We start from the raw sequence: 27,014 nt of genomic DNA, 5'->3' as shown, positions 1-27,014 counted from the left end.
TTTTCCCTTTGCTCAATGTCTCTTGTTCCAGACACCCAGCTGCTAAAATAATTTCTCCAAGAATATCAGCTTTTGCTAGAGTCCTTTGCCCTACCTATTCTCACTCAGATTTCTCCCTTTCCAAATGCCTCTCTTCTGGCGCCCAGCAGGACCATGATTAATGCATCAGAAACAGTTCTGATTTCAGCAAGTGAAAGAGACTGGATCAATCCTGTCTAATCTCTCAGAGGTATGAGAGGATTGTCATTATATCTTTCTAGATGATTCTTCTTCTCTTTCTGAAGATGACATCAGTCAATCATATGTTGGGATATGCTGGATGTTAGGACTTCCTACAGCACGCAGTTTATTCTCAAGGACTTCAAAGCAAAAATACTCCGTCTCAAGGGTTTATTGTAGGGTTTGCTCTTTAACTTTTTCTGTGGTGCCTGCCCACTATCCCTTCACTTGTGATTGATTTAGGGGAAATATATAGTTGATGTAAAATGGTAGCTAATGTTACAAACTAGCAGAGAAAGAAGATGCTTCTAGTTAAGGAGAGAGAGTGTGTCAACTGTTTGAGCTGCTACTTGAGAGAAAAATCACACTTTGCTTTCAGGGAATAATCAGGCTTGGTCACAATAATTCTTCTTCTATATTGTCATGAAAGCTTTTTTTTTCTTCCAAAGTGACTGAAACTGCAAGGTTCATGTAAAGTGTCTGGGTGACTTTTTCTTCTCCTTTGATCTAGAGCTCTTTCCTGGATTGCAACAGACATACCAAATTTATGTTTGTGTCTGATCTTGTGGTATATGCTCCTCTGGGCTCTGCTGAGTACTGGTTAGCAGTCAGAGGCAGCTCCTTCTCAGTGCGCCTCCCACTTCTAATAGTCTGTGTGAGAGGTGGTTTGTTTGGTTGGTTGGTTGGTTGGTTTTGGTTGAGAGCACATTCACACAGTACAAAGATCAGCTGGAAGCCCTGATTCTTTTCTCTCCACTGTTTCCTTGCAAACACATGCCCACAGTGTGGGGGAAGCTCTGTAGCATATTTGGATGGGTGGGAGGAAGGGAGCCAAACCATTCACACGCATCTGTCTACAAACATATATCATTGATGTCATGAAACACAAAGTAGTTGTGATTACAGTATTTGTTTTTTGGAAAAACAAGCAAACAAACAAACCTCTCCAACCTATATGCTTGGTTTGACCCTACCAGCTTTAATGAAGTTACATAATGTACTTACTCTCTGTCTTTAGAGTTTTTAACTGTGATAGTAGCACTATAGCAGTTCAGATGACACACTTTCATAAAGCTGAGATATGGAAAACTGCATGAAAGTACAAAATATTGATTGGGAAGGAAAAGCAAACATTGTATCTGGTAGAGAAAGCTGGAAGGATATTCTTGTCCGCCTACTTAGAAATATTAGAACAAAAGCTGTTTTATGGTATCTAAATGACTATAGAGGACAGGCAAGTACAGTGGGAGATCTTTGCTACTGAACACCTTTTTTTATACAAGTACAGTAAAACATAAGCTATTAAGTTTGATAGGTCACGTTAATGCAGCTTTTTCCAGTTTATCTAAATCAGACAGGTTCCTGCCCAAGTGCTGTTTTTCTTGACGGGAAGAAAGTATCTTGATGGTGGTTCAACTCTCTATGACTGTCTGACTCTCTTTGGATGTTTCGGGGTGCTACCAACTTGTAGAGTGTTAGTGCTCTGCTGCCTGTTCCAGGTGCATTCTGGTTCTGTGTTACGTTTTTCATATCAACAGTAGTTTAACAAGCTAATAGTATACTTGAATAGGAAAACTTCCAGAATAGAGAAACCATATGTGTAAACAAAAGCTCTCCACCTCTGTAGCTACCAACATAATACCTGGTGATGATAAAGTCTACAGATGATCTCATGTTAAGTTGCAAGCCTGTGTTAGCCTAGATAGGTCATGGGTAGGGCTTAGAAATATTACAGCTGACTTCATCAGCTGCAACATCAGTGGAACTGGTACTCGGTGATCTTTATTCACTGCTGCTTAGGTAAGTACTAGGCCTGTTGAGAGCAGGTTGGTAGGGACTGTCTTTCCACTGAGGAATAGTAGAAAAACCTGGTAGTAGAAAAATAAAATAGTAGAAGAGCACACCGAGTTGTGTGCTTGGAGTTACAAGTATTATGTGCATTAAGTCATTGTTTTCTCTCTGAATAAATCTGAGCTCTTTCAGGTGTTCTTATAAGAAAAAGAGAAGAGCCAAATATAGAAAAATAATGTATTTAAAAGTAAATTAATGCTCTTACAGAGTTGTTGGTGAATGCAGTTTCAGGTAGTAACAGGAAATCTTTGCAGACGCCCTTCTGAGTCACTGCTAATCTTTCTTTTTTCCTTTTTTTTTTTCTTTTTTTACTCTCTTAATTCCCCAAAACTTTATAAACCAAAGGAAATACACATGCATTTTTAGTCTTTACATTTGAATTTGAAAGCTGTGGGATTTTCCTTTTCTTTCCCCCTCCCTCTCTTTTCTTTCCCCCTCCCTCTCTTTTCTTTCCCCCTCCCTCTCTTTTCTTTCCCCCTCCCTCTCTTTTCTTTCCCTCTCTCTCTCTTTTCTTTCCCTCTCTCTCTCTTTTCTTTCCCTCTCTCTCTCTTTTCTTTCCCTCTCTCTCTCTTTTCTTTCTCTCTGTCCTTCCTTCCTTCTTTCTGTCCTTCCTTCCTTCTTTCCTTCTTTCTTTTTTTTTTTTTTTTGTGGTGGTGGGTGTTTTTAGAAAACTTGTTGTTTATAGTGCATGGTGCAAGGCAGTTCATGCTGGATACTGGCCCTCAGCTGCTATAGCAGTAGTAATGTTTACTAAAAAAGATCTATCTAGGTTTTTTTTCCCTTGTCTCTTCCCAGATCTCTTACATGAGTTCTCTCTTCTCCATGACTCAGTAATGTTTTTAGAATCTGAATATGGGATACTTTCATAGGAGTAAAATAAGCTGTTATCTCACCTGAATTTATAATGTGCCTGCTATGTTCCCTGGGCAAATCTTTCACATTCTGATATTTACTATTTTAAATATATCTGTGGCTACTTTCCTTATTGTTTTAGAGGTTTTGTTGTTGCTTTTATTTCCTCTCCCATACGCAATTCCCATAGACCCACACTCCACACAGAAGAAAATAACTGGCTTTGAGCCTTCTGTTGATCGATGCTTTATAAATCTATGTATCTAGAATCATACATATTTTCTGTATGAAGCTCGAAACCCTTTATCTCTTAACGTTTCCTGATAACCAAGTAAGTTTAAGCAATAATCAGTTGTCTTCTAGGAAATCTGAGTTCTGAGATAATGGCATCATGAGAAGTGCCTTATAGGCCCTTCATGAATGTAGTTTATTCATTGTTTTTTATTCCTTATTTTTCCTTCTGCTGTTTCTGTGCTTCATCCTATCTCTGGTTATGCCAGCTTGGTTGATAATTGTTAAAGAAGCAAAAGCAGAGTGAGGAGTTCTTGTAACACAAGAATAAACTAACCCTGTGCCACAAGCCACCTGAGGAACAAGGGTGGCACTTCTGGCTGATAAACCTTTTCTAAGATGGCCTATAGTCTACAGTGAGGTTGTGGTTACACTGTTTACTTGACTTTCTACAGGATTTTTGTTATATTTCTATTAGAAAACATTTAAACATACTAGTTTATGTCTGTGATGTTGGGGGGCAGAGGGGAGGTCTGTGTCTGGTCCTTTATGTCCTTGCTACTATTTTTTATTTCCTTCTCTCCCCTGGGCATTTGCACCACTGTGCAAAGATGGACTTAGTTCTGGTTGAATGGTTGAGATCAAGTTCAAATCTGTCTTGACAAAATATTGTGGTAAAGTATAAGGATATGCACACTTGTGCAGACATGCATATTTAATTAGGGAATTGTATACAGCTCAGCCCAGAAGTTCTGATTTATGAAGGAGAATAATTTGTCTCTGAGTTAATAAGATCTAGAGCCTTAAGCGTTGTATTACTCATAGTAGAGAGATAACAGTTATAATTATATCTCAGTTACTGATTTTAGTTCACTTTGCACTTTCAGCATGTGCTTTACAAGACACAGTGCACACCTTACTTGACTGTGTGAGCAAGTAAGGTAATTATGGGCAAGCCCCTGGCAACTGCAGGATATTGTAAGGCAAGCTTTTTCTGGTTCACGTACTAGCCGTTATTCATGTGTAGTTGTTTCACAAAGACAATGCTGATGAGAAGCACTTGCTGTTTACTCCTACTGTATCACATTCTGTTATGATAAATGTGTTTTGAACAAAATGATATTGGGTCCATAAAAAGAAATTACTCATGTGTAAATGGTAGTGGAAGTCCTGCCAAGGGAATAATAAGAATCCAGGAGTGCATTCATTGGTATTCAAAAAAGGAAAAACGCTGAAGGCAGTGGTGTCAGCTTAATTTTCTTCTCTGCTCTAAACCTCAAATACTGGTGTAGTTCTTTTAGCTTGCAGTGAATGTGTACACGTTAATTCCATAGGAGTTCAAAATATTGCTTTAGGGCAATGTATTTCTTGAGTGATGTATTCAAATCCTGCAGTGTAAGACCCATCTCTAGTTATATTTTAATTTGCTACATATTCATTCCAGAAAATAAATTGCTTAGATGATCAACAAGAAAACTCTTTATGTGGGCAATAATATTGAGGGTTATCCATGGCCAGACTAACTGCTCTCATGAGGCAGAGAACTAAAAATACACACACACAGATGAGGATGGAAATCTGTTTTACAGGTTTTCTACTTTAATGGAATTCATTTTTTTCTTGTCTGTCTTCTCTGCCTTGTCATCTTCTTCATATCAGACTGTGGGTGGTTGTTCTCTAGCTCTTGAGCACTTCAGAGAAAAATCTGATTAGCTGTAATTTAGGAGAGGGGGAAGAAATTTATGGCTGTTCTCACAAATGCTCAGTGATAAGTAGAGCATTCTGCGGATTAGCAGGCTCATCCAAGTGGACAAAACTGTCCAGGTATCAAAACTTTCACAGAATTAATTTCTTATTTATTAGGTACCACAGTTTTCTAAGGAAATCTGTCTCCATCCACGAGGAGACATCAACTAGATTGTGTTGGGTTTGTGAAGGTGGATTAGTTTGGATTAGTGGATTCGTGTGAGGTTTGTTGTTCTGGGGAATCTAATTTGTGATGGTGTGTGTGCACGTGGCTGTTGTTCTTGGTGTGGATTTTTTTTTTTTTTTGTTGGGGATAGGAGAGTGGTTAGCACTGTATGAGCTACCTCTTTTCCAGGGAGATTATATTTCAGATGTATAGCTTCATCACCTATGAACTTGTAAAGGCTGATAGACAACTTCTGTTTACTATTCCACCCCATGGTTTGAAAATGGTAAAGTTTTACTCAAATACTCAAACCCCTCAAAATATAATATTCCAACACTTTATTTCTTTAGTAAGGGATTATGGCCATATTTACCAAGAAATTTTTTTACATTTTTTTTCCTTTCTATAGAAGCCAACAAAAATGCAAGTATTACTAAGCCCAAAAAGTGGTTTTGACTTGTTAGTTTCCTGACAAATGATATTGCAGTTTGAATCAAAGTTATGAAGAAAATCCCCATGAAGTATAATGGCAAGTCTCAATCGTGTTTTCCACTGCGTACCATGGAAATTTTCCAGTGACAAAAACATTAGATGACAAAGAAGCAACATGGACTCAGTCAGAAATGAAACCCAGGCTGATTCAGTGCATGATCAGAAGAGTTGAGTGCTTGGTCATAAACCTCAGTGATTGGTTTCAGATTAGCAAATCATAGGATATCTCAAGTTGGAAAGGACTCATAAGGATCATCGAGTCCAACTAGGTATGATTACTAGCAAATTTCCGTTCTGCAATTTCTGGAGTCAATAGCTGTGGAATTGTTACTTTGTGTTCTGTAGTCATTTTAGGTTGATACTTTTGTAATCTATCAGGCAGGTTATTCAAAAGGAAGAAAAACACACTTGTTAATCTAACAGTTTCCCTGAATTTGTTTGGTTTTCATTGAACAAAAGGCTCTTTGGAGAGCTGGTATGATTGAAAATGTTTGACAGTGGAACACGTGCAACAGTCTTATATTCTACAATGATCTTAATTATTTCTTCTTCTCTATTGTATAACGTTACAATTACATTGTCATTTTTAAATGTTTCCTTCATATTAGGGGTCATATCATTAAGCTTTAGCCAATGTGCTAAAGATTCTTTCAAAAACAAAAGGAGAGCATAGAGTGAGGAGAGCTAGAGGAGAACTCGAGTAGTCTTTGATCTGAACTCTGTGATTACATTTGATCTCTGATCATATACAATAAAATCTCTTCCTTATAGCTAATGATAACGGTTCCTAAAGAGAGAGTTGTTGTACTGGGAAAAGTAAAAAAAAAAAAAAATCACAAAAGAAAAAAAGTAAAAAAAAAGATCACAAACCACCAAAGTGCTACACTACTGCTTCTGAGATGATGAAAGTCCCATCTGCTGTAATGCATTCTGTAGTACACTTTGCATTGACTTATTTACAGTTTGAATCAATGGTAGCATTAGTACTTCTACTACAGTAGCATTTTAAAATATTACTGTTTTCATTACAATAATCTCATGCTAGAAATTTTCAAATGCTAAAAATAAATACACTGAAATGCATGAGAAAAACTATATATTGCTAATATGAAGAAAAATTAAAATGTCCCTGCTTTTCTTATAGAATGGAAAGATCTTCTACTTGTATTGTCTGTTCCTCCCCTACCCTCTTTTAAAATATCCTTTTAAAAGTCATCAGCTTTGCAAAATGAATCTAAGAGATTAAATTAAATAAATTTGCATGAACAAGATATGTCTTTCTTACTAATTTCTGTTCTGAGGCAAAAAGGGCAAAATTCAAATTGTATATTGATTTTTTCTCCTTTTCTGCCCTTTCAAAATCACTTGGCAAGATAAGCAGAAGGTTCTGATTTGCAAGTTTTCTTCTGTTCATTTGTTACTACAAGGATGCTGAACTGAAGTTAGAATAAACTGTCATAATGTTGGAAGACAATCATCCAAGCTATGTGACTTAGCCAAAAATGGCTTAAAGACATTTGTATGACACATGGCTACTCAAAGCACATGAGAAGTTTTAAATGACATGATAAACTCCTTCATGCATGAGCCAAATTACTCATTCCTTTTCATGGTAAGCTAAAAAGCTGTAACCCTAAAAGTGAATCACAAGGCAACATGCCATCAACACTTATACTTGCCTCTCATTCTCTAGTTTTCTTTAAAATTGCAGTTGGCTAGCAGTGTAAAATAATAGGTGCAGATCTATCAGTATTAGAGTAACCTTTTCTTCTAATTATTTTTTTCTTGCAGTGACATTGGCATATAATTTAGGTTGTAAAATTAGTACTTCTGCCAGAATATTACAATCAAAGTGCACAATTTCTTACTAAATGTTTTACTTTAAAGCACTTGAATATATAGTAGCTGTATGCTTAAGTGTTTATGTTCATAAACGAAGAATAATTCCCTGTGGCTCCATTACCTTCTCTTTAGATGTACTATTATGTTTCAGAACTAGGAGCATGAGCCAATTCGTATATCCTTTTTATAGCATAAAGGAAACATTAAAACTCAGGAATAAATCAGAGGTAAACTTCATTTTGCATGAATCCTATTTACCTCTGTGCGTTCTTATAATGACTTGGGGGAAGGGAAAGGGAAGATATACTTCTACAGTAGGAGCTGCTCAGCTCACTAATGTTGTCTGAGTTGTGTATTAACACATTAATGCAGAGGTCACAAAGTTAATGATGTTTAAAATTGTATGGTAAAATTTGCTTTGGCAACCTCATAAAATAGCGACTAATGAAGTACCTTTGATTTGTTGTAAAACTAACCTTGTTTCTTCAGCACCAAACTGCTAGGTTTGTAATTCTAGATGGAAAGCTGGTGGTTGTTGTTGTTGTTTTAAGGTTTGGTTGATTGGTTGTTTTTTTCCCCTGCATTTTTCACAATCTGGACCAAGCAGAACTTGTAGATGAAGAAACAGCATCTATCTACAAAAGTTTCAGTGCAGGCAGTCCTCGAAGCTTTCACTGGATTTCTTCATGTACTCATTTTTTTTCTTGTAAGCACCTTGGCATCCTTAAATCTGGTAACAGTTGCATTTTACATTGTGCAAGAAGGTCTAAAGTTATAAAATTATTTTTCAGAATTCTTGTTAAACTCAGTTGAGGTATGCATGGCAGGAAACAGAGTTTAGGAGCTTATTCTTAGTACAATTAATCTTAACAAACTTACTAGACCAAATTAAATAATAACTGCAGGAAAACTTCTTTAATTATGTCTAAAACTTTTGCACAAAATCTATTCCTATGTATCCCTTTATTCTAGTGTTCTTATCAATCTATCACTGTTCTTCTGGGCCCTAAAGGTGACACTACAGTCCTCTTTTGGCAAAAACAGGGAGGGGAAAGTTGAAATGACCTCTCCGGAATCCTGAAGTTCTCACTAGGAGGAAGAGAATGCTCAATTTGAGGGTGGCAGGAGAAACATGATGTTGCTGCTTTTTTTTTTTTCTTCTTTGTTCTGGGCCTCCTTGGAGCTATTGTTACTTCACCCCATCCTGGCTTGCTGCCTTCCTCTCTTCCCAGGGCTGGGTGAAAGCTGCCCGGCAGCCCTCTGCTCTCATGGCTGTGTCCTCTGCAGAGATGGCCTGGGGCTGCCAGCCCTTCCCCCCATGGCACTCCCAGAGCTGAAACTCAGCCAGGCTGGGCAGTGAGGACTTGGCCATGGGGCACCTGTGAAACCCAGCTCAGCCCTGTTCGTACTGACAGTAGCCCAGGTCAAATCAATTCAAAGCCTGTGACCTCTTAATAACAATGATGAAATCAATACTTCCTTATATAGTAGTGTTCAGCCAGTCCTGTTCAAGGCCTCTGAGTTTTATCCTTTTTGCTCTAGTTTCTGTATTGGGCAAAGAGGTAGAGACTCTTCTTGAAGCTGTCACCTACATGCCAGCAGTTTGTATACTTGTTTTGCACTCAGACCTTTAACCATTCTCTATTTTTCATTGATCGGGGTATTGGATGACTCCTAGGCACAGTCAGATCCACAAAAGAATTATACAGCAGAGCCATAAATGGAACCGAGAATTTGCATTTCAAGTTGCATGTTATAATTTTCAAATTATGCATTGTCACAAATCTGGTAGCCTGGAGGCAAATGTTTTTTTGGTTTTTTTTTTTTTGGTTTTTTTTTTCCCCAAGTGAAAAGTGGATTTGGGGAGGCATAGAAGATGAGGGAAGCTGTAATCACAAATCTCTTGTTTAGGAGCAACTCAGAAAGTGGAAAGATGCATACAAAGATTTCCCAATTTGAAAAATAAAATAAAATGCTTTCTAGAAAACAACAATATTTCTAAGGAGTAAGAAGAAATACAGTAATTTTTCTGTATTATATCTTCTATAGAAATCAATGACTTACTGGATGAATAAGGACTAAACAGTCTGGAAAGCAGAATTAATAGCTATTTATTAAACAGATTTTAATTTTCTCCTTTAGATTTATATCAGCTGAATTCCATCACTCTTAACACATGGATCTGCTAATGTAGGATTATTCTCATAAGGAATTATGCCCATAATAAAAGTTCATTAATATATTGTATGTACTTAGTAAGCTGCCTTAATTAAAATTAAAAAAAAAAAATGCTCAAGAGTATAATTATTTTCCTCTTGGAACTTAATTGGTTTGGCTACGTTGTCTTTTCCTTTTCTGGTAAGAATAGCTATATGGTGCATATAGCTGTGTAAGGAATGCATTTAAGACATGCCAAAACAGAGGCATATAGCTATATACAAATATTACTGTAGGGTCTTTGGAGTAGCTTATCAAAATACTTTGGTTTCATAGCAGCAATGTCTTCAGATGATTATTATCCATCCTCTGCCATCCTTACTTTCAAAAAAAAGTTTCCGTTAGACCAGCTCTCCATGAGCCACTCAGTGGGGTGGCAATAGCTTCAAAGACAGCAACAAGATCTTCAGCAATCTATCCGTATTTCCATGTTATTGTAGGCTACAACCAGTAATTTTGTCTGCAGACAGGAACAGGACCTGCAAACAGGTCTAGAATTGGCCGCTAATAATGCTTCTGATAGTGTGTTGCTTACTGCAGTGCATTGCTCTTAGTAGTGCAAAAAAAAAAAAAAAAAAAAAAAAAAAAGCAGGCTATTTCAGTGTTATAGAAAGCATTTGCTATTTTATGACACCTAGGACATCAAAAAATATAATCCAAAGTCTCTGCTATCAGTTGTGGTTCAAGGTAGAAGTACTGACACTGGTTACTAAAGCGAATGAAGGAATTCTATGCAAATGAGTAAAGGCATGCAGTTCTGTAGAATTTGTAGCTGTGATATGTGGATTAATGCTTTAAATTCTCTTACGTTTGTCAGCAGTTGCCAAGTTAATCCTGTTGCTCTGTCAGAACAACTATTTTAATTCTTTTTGTTTTTCTAAACACTCAAACCAATGTCAGCAGCTTCCTTACATTTTTGGTTCTGAATTTCTTTCTCCCTGTTTTTTACCACTTTTCCTCATTTTTATCCCTATTACTTCCAATTTAAACTGCTTTAGACTTTTCTTCACATCTGTGCCTTACAGAACTGTTCCACACACCCTGTAGGGTCTACTCACCTGAGATTGCACTCACGTTTACAGGTGCTTTGGTTTGTCTTGCATAGTATGCTCGGGGTGTTTGAACAGGATTCTTTTCAGATGAAACTAGACAGAAAGATGTACTGAACTCACTTCAGACTCTAAGGGACATGTGGACCGCAGGACCATGCTACAGTTAGTCTGAAGTGTCGCCTGGAGTCCACAACTGTTTGAGTGATGGGTCCTTTGCATCAGGTATGTTGCTACACAGATCTAGCCCAAATAGCGTAAAATTAGCAGTTTATCTAATATCTGTGCACGTCATTGCATGCCATTAGTTTTGTCTAGTTTTTTGCAACTGCCTAATTTTTCTATGCTGTTGCAACAGCCTGAAACTTCTTGTAAAAGACTGAAAATCAGAGTAGATCAGCTCCCTTAATTTGTATGGTGATAGTTTCTGGTGAATTTTTATTCATCATTACTTAATCATTATTTTGCTCAGGTAAAGCCAAGGTACCCCCTTTCTTTCTGCTATCAATTTTCTAACTCTACGCTGACAATTTACAAAGGAGGAGTACATAATTCAAAGATGAAAAATTCATAGCATCTCTACAGAAAATTATGCCCCCGTTCCTGGGGATACAGTTTCTTATCAGTTCTAAAGCTATCAGGAGACAATTTCATGGAGATTCACAGAAGATATGATCAACTTATTGCTATGCATCTTAGTCTGGTATTCAAGGATCTGCACTGTCTCTGTAAGGGAATGTGTGACAACTAAGAGAGACATAGAAACATGTAGTGGTTTGAGTTGGAAGGTACCTTAAAGATACCTCGTTCCTATCTGCTGGCATGGGCAGAGACACCTCTCGCTAGACCAGGTTGCCCAAAGCCCCATCCAACCTGACCTTCAACACTTCCAAGGAAGGAGTATCTGCAAACTTGAGCATCCTTTTCTAGTGCCTCACCATGCTGAGTAAATGATTTTTTCCTAATATATAAAATAAATCTCCCTTATACCATCTCCAACTGCTTCATGTGTTTCTTGAGGGCCCCAGGCCTGGACACAGTACTCCAGATGGGGCCTCACAAGAACAGATTAGAGGGATTGTCATGGTTTTATGATTTTTGGTTATTGGTATTCCACATCGTGTAGTGTATGTACCTGGTTCTCAGAAGAGAAGAACTACTACATTCCCCAGGGGGCTTTACTGCCTTGTTACCGTGTTCTGGTCAGAGGGAAAGATAAAAGCTCGCATATCATGAGACCTGTCTCTCTTCTTGTCCTGTCTCTCGTCCCGGCAGCGTCTCGATCCCCAGCCATCTCACCGTAGCTATTAGAGTAAGGCCTACCATAATTTTGGATACTCTCTCTCATTTTATTGGATTTATTAGCTTAAATTGTAAATATATTGTATTATATTGTGTCATTTTGCATTCCGGTATCTTATTTAGTAAATTAGTTTGTTTCTTCTCAGATCGTTGCTGCTGCTTTGTTCTTAGGCCCATCTCCCTACCCTTTTTTCCCTTTTCCCTTTCCTGGGGCGTGGGCCCGTGGGTCCCTCTGCCCCACTAGTCATGGAACCGGGCTAAACCAGCCCGTAAACCATTGGCAGGGATATAACCACCTCTCTCACCCTACTGGCCACTACTCTTTTGATGCAGCCCAGGATACTGTTGGCCTTCCAGGGGCTGCAAGGGCACATTGCCAGGTCATGTTGACTTTTCTATCAACCAGGATGACCAAGCTCTTCTCTTCAAGCCTACTCTCAATCCAGTCTCCACCCTGTCTGTGTTTGTGCTTGGAATTGCCCTGACCCAGCTTCAAGACCCTACACTTGGCCTTGTTGAACTTTACATGGGCTCAGCTATTAATGTCCCTCTGGATGTCATCTGTTCCTTTTAGAGTGCCCATATATTTTTCTTGAAATGAAGTACATCAATTTTACTGAAAGAAATGCCTCCTATTTCCATGGTAATGGGAATGTATTAGTGCCCATATTTCTATGGAAAATACAGCAGACACAAAGAGCACAATAACAGTTTTTTATAGAGCAAATTCTCAGCTACAAAATCCTTTTCCAACATAGTCACCACGATTAGCTATGTATTTTTATCAGCAATGAATAAGAGCCTACATGCCACGCTTGTAAAAATCTGCACCAGATTTTTACCAGAAGGGTTGAATCTGGAAGGGACCTCTGGAGGTCATGTGGTCCAAATACCCAGCTACATCACACCCATCTAAAGCAGGTTGACCAGGATTAAGTCCTGATGGCATTTGAAGAGCCCCAGGGATGAAGATTCTACCACCTCCCTGGGCAACTTGTGCCAGCACTCAGTTACACACATAGAAAAGAAGACAGTTCTTGTTTGTAGGCAACTCAACAAGGTTAACATAACTTTAACTGGACAGGAGTTTCATTAAAACGTAAGATGCTTTGAGAATTAACTCTATGGAAAGAAGAGACCCTGAAAATAAAACTGCTTCGAATAAAAAAAAAAACTTAAGCGTCTTAGCTGCATGGAGTGTATGCATATATTAGCATTTCCTAAGTGACAACTTTTTAAACTTCTCGGTTTTAACTGATTTAAGTTGTTAAGGAATCTTAGCTGTAAAGGAGAAATATATTTTAATTTTCATCCTGAGTATGCCCCCTGAAAGTGTACTGTAATACCATTATCTTGTGCCTATTTTGCTAGACTAGATTCTTCACCAGTGCAGAAAAGCAAAGTGAAAATCTTGTAACTTTTGTATTCTTCCAGGAAATTTGACATGAATGCCAGTTTCTGTCACTGCACTGTACAGTGAACCGTGCCCTTTATCATTTCAACATTGTTTGTAAAATCAACATTGTGTAGGCTCAAGCAATCGTATGATCTGATAAATTTCAACTCTTCAGCACTTGTATCATTTAAGCTGATGTTTGAAATAAGGAAGATGAAAGAAAATTTGCTATTTATCAGCTGTAAGTGAAAAATCGAGAGTAATAAACTATCCTGGTCTAAATACAGCAATAGATCAAAAAAACCATTTAACTGTAACAGCTGCTGAAGATTTAAAAATGTCTGTTCTCTTTAAACATAGCCCAAGGTTTACTCTAAACACACCTATGAATATATCTAAAATAAAATGTCTGTGAGAATCATATTTACTTTGATCTCAACAATCAGTAATGCAGACCTTGTATTTTTTTTGCACTGAAGAACTTTATAATATTTCAATAAGAAATTTGGATGATGGATAAACTCTGCCTCAAGTCTTCTTATGATTTTGCTTAGTATATTCTACACAATAATGATTTTTTTCTACAAGTTTTGCTTTAAAAGAATAAAGAAGATGGGACTACGTTGAAGTTTTTCAGAAGTAGACTTTTTAATTTGTGTAACGCAAAATTATATATAACATTAGTAGGAGTTGTTATACAGAGCTTGTCTGAGCAATTGGGATGAAGAAGTTCTGCATCAGCTCTAGCTGCAACATACTAAATAGTCATCAAGTTGGATTAGTAGCCAGTTCCTGCAGTAAAATACATGCAGGAGAATATGAAACTGATGCTGTAAAACCCAGACTTAATTTGGGACTTGAGTTCATGAGCATTTGGTGAACCTAGATGAGTGCTGGCTGGTATGGCATAAGTAGAGCGGTCTGCCCCTCTATGGGTCACAGAGAAAACTAATTCTGAGGATGACTGTATTAAGTAAGCACAGAGGCGAACAACTGATTTTGAAGCTGGGAAGCTTATAGCTGCATGAGTCACACGAGTGCTTCCAGTTGAGTTTCTGAGAAGACTTGATTTCTGAAGACAAAATTGTCAGGCAGGAGCCAGGGTTTGATATTAACTTTACATATCTGAAATAATGTGACTTTTTGGAGGGTGTGGAGTAAAATTTCTTTTTGTCAAAATCAATCACAAATTTTTATATGTAGGGACAAAAGGATATGATTGCAAAGTTAATTCCTGTAGTAGAAAGAACTAATCTGCATGAAATTGTAAACTACTAAAACCTTGACTATATTTCTTAGTATCAAAGTGCTTGAGGTATGCCTCCCTGTGCTATTCAGTGCCATTACTACAAATGCTTCAACTGATTCTGAATGCATGTAAAAAGCACAATTTGATTTACCTTCGTTTCTCAATATTTTTTTTTCAAACTAGGGTAATAACTTATTGATTATTTAATTTTATTAATAATTTAAAAATCTGTTATTGTTATAATTTCCTTTGAGAACAACAACAAACATAAATGAAACAGATTTTTAGTGGTTCTATTTTCAGGGAGTACCTCATTTTCTCGGAGAAGGCTCTGAGGTGACGTCATACTGGCCTTTCCATATCTAAAGGGGAACTACAGAAAACAAGGGGACAGACTCCTTAGCAGGGTCAGTTGTGATAGGACAAGGGGAAATCGTTTCAAACTAAAAGAGGGGAGATTTAAGTTAGATATAATAAAGAAGTTTTTTTTATGATAAGAATGTTGAGGCACTGGCACAGGTTGCCCAGAGATGTGGTGGATGCCCCGTCCTTGGAGACTTTCAAGGTCAGACTGGAGGGGGTTCTTAGAATCCTGATCTAGCTGTGGATGTCCCTGTTCATTGCAGGGGAGTTGAACTAGGTGACCTTTAAAGGTTCCTTCCAACTCTAAGGATACTGTGATTCTATGAAACTTCTGCATGAGAGATTTCCTTCATAGAGGGCTAAGAATGGCCCTTATGGAGAGGGCTCCCCCATGTCTCACATGTGCTCCTTATGCTTTACTGAAAGTTAGCACCACTGGACATGTTGTGTTCTCAGCCTTGTCCTCTGAAACGAGAGGAAATTAACTGTAAGATAAAAAGTGGAAAAAGAATACATATCCATATGTATGTGGTAGCATCAACTGTTGGTAGTTCTCTGTTGGTTCGAGTTATGAGAGATCTGCTTTTTTGTCCTGAGGCATGTGAAGCTATGGTATTCCTACAGATACAGAAAACACTACAATTTGGTTTTTTTTTTGTTTGTTTGTTTTTTTATTGTTGTTATTGTTTTCTACTGGACTTTGACTGGAAGCATTTTCACCCCTGAGAAAACATCTTGCAATAGGAAGAGGCTGTTGATTCTATTACTTTTTCAATTACAGCAGCCCTTTGTGTTTTAATTTTACGTTTGGATTACCCAAACTAAATCTCATGCCCCCAGATCAAGTATGGAATAGTGCCATTAGTCAGTCTTTCAACAAAAATGTGCACGCAGGCACTTGTTGCAGCCAGCTAAAACACTAAGCTCAAACTCTCATCATTTTTCCAAACCCCTTGCTTTTTTCTCTAGTGTTGGAGCAGTTAACTGGCTACAAGCATAGTTAGCCTCAGCTTCTCTGGGTGTTCTGCAATACATTAGATTTTTATTATTATTATTTTTTACTTATTAAATACTGTGTTTAAGTAAGTTGTATAAACAAAGATTGTTCAGGCAGAGTGGATGCAATCAGCGGCGATTTTTGATAAAATCCCTGGTTGGAGCATGCCACTATTCAGTTTAGCTTAGAAATCACAATGTGAAAATACAGCATTGACTGATGTGCTACTTTCTTGTGCATTCATAAAGTTTTCCTTTCTCTCTTTAAGTCTGAAATAAAAATGTATGCACTCAATATGAAAATAAATCTGAGTCAGTTTTCCTCAATTTCATGAAAGTCTTTAATGCACAAATTTTACTCTAAATGACTGAAGCCTAATTTCCTGTTGCATCTCTAGATGTCACTAGTTATTAATTATGAAATAACTTTTATGAATGATTTAATTTTGTTTGAAGCAGTATCATACAAATATGTCTTTTCAGTTGCATGTGTTTCTTGACTAGAATGGCTCTGTGTTTGTTTGTCTTTTTTTCTTTTTGACAAAATAAAAACTGCATTTGCCCTTTTTTGATCTTTTTAAAGAATATTCTCTATAGCCCAATTGAATTCTTAGCATCCTCTCTTTTTAGAAGAACATGTCAGCTCTCAAGTGTCCAGTAGTTCTTTTTATCTAATGTGGACTCTTTAAAACCCACAAGCATGTTGAGGTTATCAAATCTGCCTTAAAATGCTGCCATTCATCTGTTCAGCTTAATGCATCCTCAGCTGGGAGCTGCTGTATTGGCTAGAGGCTATGCCACATTGCAGCTTAGAAAATGAGAAAAGAAAGGCAGGCAGGCCCAGGCTAACTATACCATTAACTTTCCTTCAGCCTGCAATACATCAACAGAGCATCAGACCTAATCATGTTTTATATAGCTGCTCTACCACAGCAAATAGTAATCAGAGATATTTATTCAGGAGGGAACGCTGTTCAGCCCTTTGAACATTTGCTGTTCTCTTAAACATGATATGCAGCTATTGCCCATTAATCTTATCATGCATTTTTCTTTCTACTTTCAAAAACTATTCATGATTTGAAGGCTAGCTGAGGGAGAAAAGGTGAAGTGTTTACCTGTAAACAGCAAGATAATGTACTTGACTAGCCCAAAGAACACCTAACACAACAAAAGGTTGCTTTCCCTGCCTGTGAATGTTGTAGAGGCATGTATATCAATTAACTAGTCATGCAAACCAGCTTTTTTTTTCTGTGTCCTATTGACTGGATCTATTTTGTACTTGTTAATACCTAATTAGGTCTCAGGGCAGTAAAGGCTGCTTTTAGTTTTCAGGCAGTTTGCTTTCATCCTGTTTACAAGACTGAGTTTTAAACACTGTAGGAGAATAAAGTTCAAAGCTAATCACCTGTAAACCTCAAGGAAAATAATTTTTAGGCAGGATCTTTGCAGAATGTTTACCATTGGCCATAATTGCAGAAACACTGGTCTACTTTGGGATTTGTGTACATGTGACTTACAAAAGGCATTGAGTTATTTCAGTAAACATGATGGTAGAGGGCTGCAAATGATTCTCAGCTGTAGCACTTATTTCCATGGATTTTATGCTTAACAGGACTATAATCTTGGATAACATCTGCAAAAGGCAGAGGCTTAAATTTGTATTTTAGACCAATTTCTACTTTTCGTTTTTTCTTCTTCTGAAAGTTAACCGGTTTGTTTACAATAAAGTATAAACTTTCCATTTTATTTTGTTCAAATAAAAGCGTTAAGAATTATCATTCGCCATCATTTTTATAAAATAGATGAAATCAGCAAGTTAAACAATATCTTCATTTCTTGGTTTTCAAATGCATACCTACAAACCTTTTAACTCAAATGAGTTACTTGAAAGCTTGTATAAAACTTGATGTGTGGTCAGACGTTCTAAGTTTTAGCTGATCCCAGATGTAAGCAATGTTATTGGAGGCATACTGCCTCATCTCCACAATTCTGCCTGCAACAAACAAAAATTTTTCAAAAATTCTTTCAGACCACCCAGTGCTCAGGCTGTGTGGTGTGCCTGGCACTACTGAGATGGAGGGCGAGAGCACTCACACCTGTGTCCAAGTCACGGACTACTGTCCCCAGGTAGATGAACTGATCTGCCTGGTGGCCAAGTTTGGGATGGGATGGGGAGGCTGAGCAGCATCTGGGAGTTCAAAATGTGACAGATCAGTGGAGCTGTGCTGTGCCTTCTCAGGCGTGCACATGTCAACCTGGCATGGCCACTGCCAAGGCAGGCCTGGCATCTGATCTGCACCAGATAAAGGCAGTGTCTTGAAGGATGCCCTGGAGTGTGCTTTAACTTTTTGTTAGCCCTAAAGTGCTCAGGAATTTGGAGTAGATGATTTCTGAAAGTCTATTCCACCTAACTATTCTATTCTACGTACTTTTGCTGCATTTGCCATGTACGCAGAAAAAAAAGAAAGGAACAAGTCTGACCAAACTGTCTGTAAGAAATGAGCAATCTAATGTGGTTTTCTATATAAAAGCCTTGAGACTGAAAAAATATATTGAGATGAAAAGGGGTGTATGGTTTTTTAAGCGTGGCGTTGTCTTTGTTACTACTGCCCCAACAACTCTATTTCAATCTTCAGTTTTCTATTATACTCAAAAAAAATCTTATTTTTTTTTTATGTTTTCAAGTTATTTTTCTCCCAACTGCACAATCACTGGTTTGTTTGGGTTTTTTTGTCGGTGTAATAAGCATACACATAGCTGTGTCTCATTTTTTCTCCTAGCAGAAGTACTTTCTCTAGCACAGCTAGATATTACCTTCACTCTGCTGATAGAACACTCTCTTCTTTTTCATTCTTCTTGACTTTCGATGCAGAATTTGACAGTTCAGGCCTTCCTATCCTCTGCAATCAGTCTGTTGCTGTGCTGGAATCAGAACTTTTTGTTATGTTTCTCTTCGAGCACGCCAGGTTTCCATTATTTAGCCTGTCTACAATGATTAATTTTAAGCTAATAATACTTGACCATCACATTTTGCCCCCTTTCAATTCTTCCTTTTTTATCAGTACTCATGAAACAAGTACATGGAGAGCTTGTATTTTCCTGCTGCTGAACAGCTTGCTTGTTGAAGCATTTTGTTTGCTTTCAGCAGCTGTAGACTTGGTAGTGCTTTTCATCCTTCCATTTTTGTGCTGCAGTGTGCAGTGCAGCACTGTTGAATATTTTAAAGAAATAATGGTGTGAGAAAGCTGCAGGAAATATGTGGCAGATATTTAAAAAATAATAATTAAAAAGTGGGAGTAGATACGTCAGTGATTATGAATGGCTAGGCTCTTGGCATAGGGTTGATACTTGTAGTTCAGGACTCAGCTCTTAGTCCCTCACATGTTCTACCTCACAATCAGAAACAAAGAATGATTTGGGAAGGAGATCTTCAAGAAGCTATACAGAAAAATTCTTCCATTATTACTTTGATACTTCTTCAGAGCTCAGAGCCATGTAATTAAGGGTGCAGAAAAGTTTCCACTCTAACTATAGCTTCAAAAATCCTAGCATTTTATATCTGAATATCTTCAATCTGGCCCCAAACAGCTCTATCTTAAATTCTATTTACTTACCATAGGAGATCTGATCCTTCTAAATGAGTCCCTAAAATGAATAAGAAATAAGACAGGGTTGGAGTAGTATGGATGTTAAGTATGGCTTCTGCCTGAGAGAAGGTACCTTCTGTCTGCTTTTCTTGCAGTAGCCCCTGTACTGAAGATCTCTATTACATCTCTGCTCATATCTGCTCCTTCTGATCTTCATCTGGTGGCTCTCAAGGCTACTGAAATAAGAATAATAAATAGCTGCTTTATCGTGTATTCCCACTGAGCTGCTCTGTGAGATTACTTGGAGTAGCCAACACCATGTCTGTGTGCTTTGAGATTTGATCTTTAATCACTTCCATGAATCTGCCCGCTGTGCAACTGAAACACACATTGATTTGAAAGGGCTTTTTGCTCAATGCCCAAGGAAAGAAACGTAAGACAGAAATATGAATCACAACCATTTCTGTACATATCATGTTTGTTACAAACTTTTTTTCCCAAATATCTACAGAACTTTTTTGTCCTTAAAGAAATTCTGATTCCAAGCTGAATGCTACCGTGTTGCTTCCATGCGTTCACTTTAATAGCTTTAAAAGTCTCTAAATGGAAGCAAAAGCCTAGCTATGAACTTAGATCTCTTGTTTTTTAAACAGTTGGATTATATATTTATTTTACAAAACTGTACTTAAAGGAAAAATCTTTTATTTATGGAGATCACATGTGTATTATTCAAACAAACATCGTAGAGTTACCATTTACTAAGTAAGGAAACCTCTTCCTGGAATCAATTAGATTGTTATTAGAAAGCTTAAAGAAGAAAACAAAAAACCTAGTCAATAGTTTAATGACTTGCTCAAAGTGGTATTTTACTAAGCTTAATAGGAAACACTTTTGTGTCTTTAGTTCCTCTATACAGTCTCTAATAAAATTGTGCTTTAAAAGTGTCAACTGAGATCTTGAGAAGAACTTTTTGGCACTTTGCATATATACAAAAGTATCACTTTTGTACATGTGGGAATGGATAACCATCCATTAATCATACTTTGTTATCATAATGTGAATACTGTAATGAGAAATTACACAAAAGAGTATACACATATTTTCCATATGATTTTTTGACTTGATAGAAAAAAATAATGCTTCATTCACATTGAGAGTTTTCATTATATTAGAGAGATCTGAAGGATTTCAATAGCATGCAATAGTTCTAAGAGAAGTGGAGTCAATACTACAGGCAGGATAGCAGGGTGTAAAATATATTGATTTGAAGAAGTGCTTGAGGGAGTGACATTTACAATACAAAGATGTATGTTTAATGAGAAGGCTTATAGCTTTCCAATAAAAAGCTTATCTGTATCCCTGTGTTGTTTAGGTATTATTGTTTGGAATAATAAAATTGTTGAAAATAAATTATGTATTGATTACTGAGTATCTTCAAGTAAAATGTTTTGTTCTATATTTCTTATGTAAAGATAGTCAATATCCTCAATGAATGTTCCTCATTCCTTCTTTAGTAGCTCAGTGAAGTTTTTAAAGAAAGGATTCCATTGTAGTCTTACCATAGTTAAATAGTGATGAAAATACACAATTTCAAAAGAAGAAAATGTACCTCTTAAGTCCATTCTACATGAAGCATTAACAGTTTAGAGATCCTGAGAAAGACAGGCTTGCTATCTTCACACTTCCTAAATATGGCTATTATTCCTATAACAGTGGGTAAAATTAAGAAAGTGCTTTCTGAGAAATTGAATGATATCAAGTACAATCTCTACTCCATAGGCGTGTCAGCTTGGTTGTCCTGCCTTACATAAAGCCTAATTGCTACTGGAAATGAAGTGAGCATCGGTTTGCTTTGAATCAGCTTATTTCAAAGCCCAGTACACCTATCCCAGCACATGTGCCTCTCATGGAAAGCACATCCAAACCTCTCCCTTCATAAATTTCTACGTGGCTAAATGATTTTTCAAGATGTTTACATTTCCTTTTTAAGAATCTGTATTGGGAAAAATGTATGAAGTGTTGGAGTTCCTAGATGTGATGTGGTTCTGTATTCTGTATGCTTCCTGTGTTTTACATGGACAGTAGCAGCAAGCAGAGTACCTAAGACAGAAACAATACTTGTTTGGATGCTGCATTCCTCTGAGATGGTTTTTTTGTTTTTTCTTCAGGCTCTGCTTTCAATATTGCAAATTTGCAAAACTGAATGATGTGCTCTTCTGAGTAATGATGAAGAGAGCAAGAGCTCTGGTCTTGCTACTAATTTTGCTGAGAACAAACAAATTAATGGTGTGCTGAACACAAAAAAAAAAAAAAAGAAAAAAAAATCTGTATTTCATTTTAGTAAGCCTATGATTTAACACAAATACACTTCCTGAGCCACTGTTGAAGGCTCCTAATACTATCAGCCTAACCATGGAGCCACAATACACTTTTCTTTCAGTAAATATTTTCCCAAGCCAACAGAACTATAAATTATGAATAAGTCTTTAATGAAAATACATGAATAGGTACTACCATCTACAATCTCAAAGTATTAGCAGAATGAGATATTGCCTACTGTTGTATTTAAATTATGCAGATCAGAATCATTTAGGTTATCTCAAGTCACAAATTATATTGTTCTGTGCCACCTTAATTATATATTTTGACATGAAATAAAATATCTGAGTGCTTTGTTAATTAATCTTGTCACTCTCAACCCAAAAGCATACTGTATGGGGGTTGTTTCAAATTACCACTGTTAAAAATACTAAATATATAATTTAATTAATACTGATTATAAAAGTAGTGTAAATCTATCCTGATGTCAGGGAAAGTTCAAAAACATTGTTTCTAAGTGATTGCACAAATGAGAGGGGAGCTTAATTAATTTATTTCTAAGAAAATATTATGGTTTGTAGTGGTGCCCTCACTTTCTGTTGCATAGACTGGGCATTCTTTTTCTCTTAACCCTGTCTAAGTTGACCTGGTCATTTTATGCACTTAAGCACTTGTTCATGTAAGCTTGTCTCCTTTTCAAACAAATCAGCAGCTCTACAATAACTCTTTCTTTCTTTCATACCCTTTTTAAAAACTGCAGTTAGGTGAGATTTACATGGACAGGTCACTTGCTATATGAGAAAGCTAAAATGCATATGTCTGTGACAAAACAAAAGTTGTATCCTTTCTCAAACCAAGCAGAGAAAGTAAATAAGAAAGTGTATTTATCTTTAACCACTCATCTTACTATCAATAGATCTGGTGAAATCTACCACATTCTTTACCTAAAATAAAAGATTACTGTTTAATGATCTCAGTTCCCTTAACTGTAAATGATCCCTTTGTAACCTCTGAAGATGAAACAGGCCCGTGTTACTTTTCTCTCCAAAATACAGTGAATATATTTATTATTTACTGAGGTCAGTATCTCTTCCAGTTTCATAAGGATTTCTTTACGCATTCTTGCAATATATAAATATATGTGCAATTTTTAATATTAAAGCATTCTTAGAAATGCCTTCCTTACCAGAGGAGTTTAAAATTCCTTTGATTTCTAGGGAAGATGGTGAACCAAAGTATTTAAATGTCTATTCTCAATGTATGGCACCTGTGCTCCACTACAATGCAGGCAGCCCCCAAAACATTTAGTATATGACAACACAACAGATTAAAGGCTCTTTGGTGAACACTGCTATTGTTCTTTACTGTTAAAGTTCAATACTTATTGTTCTTCAGTTTTCACACACTGCAGAGACCGTCTAACTTAAGCAGAAAATTTAGCTTGCTTTGAAATTAAGACCGGGAGAGATCTTACTTTTCATGCGTTAACATGCAAAACCTTTCATTGCAGACTAAGAACTTGCAATAGAAAATGAACAGTTTCAGTAGATCATAGCAAACTATATTCAACCCCTTAAACTTTGTTATGAATCCTAGTTAACAGGTTACTGCATTCTGTATTAGTCTTACTATTTTTCTTTTTGTTTTTGCCAGAGTTACTAACACCTTGATGTTTAATGAGTGGGAAACATTCTTTCAAATTCAAGGACAGTGAAATTGCTTCAAGTATCTATGAGACAACCATTGCGGTCACTTCTATTTGGCCAACAGCAAATTCAGTTAACTAAAATCAGTGATTTTAGTTCTTGTCCCATCCTCCAGGAGTTTTGTGCTGTATTTCAGTTCAATAATATAGTGGACAATCTTAGTATATACATCAGATTACAATAAAATCTAGTTTTTACAAGATCATGCTGTAAAATGGGGCCATTAGAAGCTAAAATACACTGATAAGATCAAAGTACTATAAATAATGAAATTAAATGAAGCTCAGTTGCAGCAGAATTTGATCATCAAAATGTTTAATGGGTATAGCCAACTGCTTCAGAAATGCTGGTTTCTAAATAGGTAATATTTATTCAGTTTCTCATTTTGGGAGATTTTCAGTTTCCCTTGAAGGCAACATAAAAGTTTCTTTTCCATTGGTCAACGATTTTGAAAGTGTAATTGGTAATTATAACCTTTTTTTTTTTCTGCTGCATTAAATGGGATTGCAGAGTCTCTCCTTGGATTTTTGAGTTTATTGTTTTGACATTATTATTTTGCCTTGAATTTATTATGAAACGTGGGTATCCTTGTAATTGTTTAGCTGCCTGTGCTATCTTAAGTGTGAACTGGCACCTTGTTCAGATGTTTCTTTATGCAACCAAAAATCAATGAGAATGGGAATGTTGCCATAAATAAACAACTTTCAATCTATGTATTCATTTATTTTGCAATTAATAGTTGATAGTTGAAATACAGTGTTAATATACCTCACCAAAACATTAACTGTTTTTTGAGTAGTTGCATAGTGACATTCAGTAATAATTAGAGCTTTTTTTAGCGAGCCTCATGGCCTAGAGACAGATCTAGAGTCATAAAACAACTTGGGAGAAAGTTTAGGAATTGAGTTTATGCCTTGTTCTCTTCTCTATTTCAAATTCATGTTAAACCTGGGTAAAGAAAACTGTGATTTTATTAATTTTAAGTTAAAAAAAAAAAAAGAAGAATCTAAATAAAAGACTGAATCAATGGCAGTTTGAAGTTTGTAAACCAACAGAAATCTCCTTAAATCTGAATGATTTAATTCAACCGGGAGTGAATCTGAAGCTTTAGGTTTTGTATTTTGATGATTTTCCTGACTTTAATACGATTAATTCACATTTTGAAATGAAAAGTATGTTCAGTTTATGAAACCACCATTTTTTTTCACAGAGATTTTCCAAACATTCCATTGCATACATTAGGAATATCTAATTTATTTGAAACCAGCCCTCTTCAGTGTAGGAAATATATATATATATATATATATATATATGTATATATACATATTTTAATGAAAAAAAGTACTCCAGGAAAGTTCTATCGGCAGAGTACATTCTCTGTCTTCTCTTTCCCCCATTTCTTTGGGATTGTAGAGCTCATCTTAGACTTTGGGTCTGGTCTCCCAGTCTTTTTGGACTACTGATTTTGGGGAGAAAAAAAAAAAGGAAATACTCTTCCTTTTACTACTCTAAGACTTTTGACATTTTGACGTGAAACTCGTGTCATTTTACATGTTTTTGTGGGCATGACATGTAAAATTTTGTCCTACAATTCAGATTAAACAGATTGATAACATTTCTGTTACTTTCTATAACACTACAACTTTTTTTTTTACTCTCATTGTGTTCCTGTTTAAAAACTGCTATTCAGCTCTATATTATGTGTGTAAATATTTTCACATTCAAAGAATAAGACACTAAGTAATATAACATTATGATGACTACTTGATTTTTATAAATTTCTTCTGCCTTTTTGCATTTTTAATTTTTATTCCAGGACAATTTTCTCCTCTGTTTCATTGTTTTATCTTTAAAATGATTTAGTGTAGTTCCCTATGGTAATGTAGGATTTGTCAGCTAAAAAAGGTTGTAAGAATCAAATTGCTGGTTGGAATAGAGCAGTCATATAGGAAACAACTCCATATAGGTTACTGCTAAGCTATTTTGTTGAAGCTAGAAGGTTCACAAAATATCCTACATCAGTTGCTGTGAGGTCATTGGCTTTTTTATATCTTCTTGCTTATCCTTAAAAAAAAAAAGAAAAATATTCCTTTTTTAATGTTCAATTAAAAAAGGCAAAAAAAGTAAAAACATATAGTTTGAATCAAAGAGAAATTTGACTGTGTTTTAAGGATATCATCTAACTTTCTTTGCTTCTCTCCTTATAGAAATGTTCTCTTAACAGAAATTGATTTTTCTGTAGTCTTATTTGTTTAATTTATGATACTGTACATGGTATTGATGGGTATAATACTGTTTAATTGGAACCATTTTTTTCTGGTATGATTTAGTTTTTTAGTGCCAGGAGTGTCACTTCCATTTTATTCTATCAAAATCCATGATCAAAAACATCCTTGGGGTAGTAGAAAGTGTATCTCGTAGAAGTCACTATTTATGTTAAGCATTCATTAGTTTTATCTGTCACTCCCAGCTTCTGTATCTCTTTTTCTCCCACCAAACACACCTATTTTCTGTAATTTGGTTTTCAACTTGTTATTCACAGATCCTCCAAAATAAGTTTGAGTAAAGCTTTTAAAGTCAGGACATCATATCCAGTCTTTTCGTAACTTTGGTGACATCAAACAAATTTTGATCCATGGTATTTGATCCAATAATAGATGAGATAATATCATCCATCTCTGGTATGCGACCATATAAGAGATCTTTCTTTTTGTTACATAAATCAGATGCTCACAAGTCAGGTTATGAGTACACAAAGAACTTTCTCAAAAGCACAAGATAAACGACAACATAAAATGTAGAGTTTCAGGGATTTTTTTAGTAAAGTAGAAGGTAACCTGATATTCACAGTGACAACAAGCAACTATTATGTGGCTTGAGGCTTTTCTCTTAATATATTATTAAAAGCAAATTGCTAGAAGCAGCACAAGGTTAAAAATTCCATCTTGTGCTAAATATAAACATTTTGAAATTTGCAACGAATAAACAATTTTGCATTTTTCAGAACTTTCTGAAGGAAATTATGTTTTGCATAATATCAATAGAAACATCAAAATCATTTCTATAATGTTTTCATTTATATTAAAAATCAGTAAGGTGAATAAAAAAAAATGCAAAACTGCAATTAATCCACGTAGTATGAGAAAATCACCTAAGCAAACTTTTGTCTACAAATTCCGTTTCAACATGTGCTCCATGAATGATTTATTTGATGGTTATTTTTAGTTAATTTCACTGGAAAATGTGGTTTCCATGAGAAGTTTTTTCTCTTGAGTATTCCCAGTTGTACAGATTTTGCTTGTACATTTTATGTTAAAACATCCTGGTTCTAGATTTGTCTGGAAGACAAAAGGCTAATTCTTTCCAGGCTTTTGGAAATATATTCATTTAGGAATAGATTTGTTATTTTTTCCTCCAACATTAACACAGAA

The 27,014-nt window shown here is 36.1% G+C and overlaps 1 protein-coding gene across 4 annotated transcripts in view; it reads left to right on the top strand.

Moving 5' to 3' along the window:
- TMPRSS15 (transmembrane protease, serine 15) overlaps positions 1-27,014 on the top strand; it is a 308,179-nt gene that overhangs the window by 119,113 nt on the left and 162,052 nt on the right. The window contains exon 1 of one of the 4 annotated variants that reach the window (XR_002440702.1): positions 1,804-2,019. The exons of 1 other annotated variant lie outside the window; for it this stretch is intronic. The gene's annotated coding sequence lies outside the window, so the exon portion shown is untranslated. Of the gene's footprint in view, positions 1-1,803; positions 2,020-27,014 lie in introns of those variants that run through there. 2 more of the 4 variants (XR_002440700.1, XR_002440703.1) reach the window with 2 other exon arrangements.

Source organism: Numida meleagris, chromosome 1 (genome assembly GCF_002078875.1).
Source record: "Numida meleagris isolate 19003 breed g44 Domestic line chromosome 1, NumMel1.0, whole genome shotgun sequence".
Classification (NCBI taxonomy): Eukaryota; Metazoa; Chordata; class Aves; order Galliformes; family Numididae; genus Numida; species Numida meleagris.
Note: the sequence above shows the minus strand (reverse complement) of the source record. Positions and strands in the feature narration are given on the sequence as shown.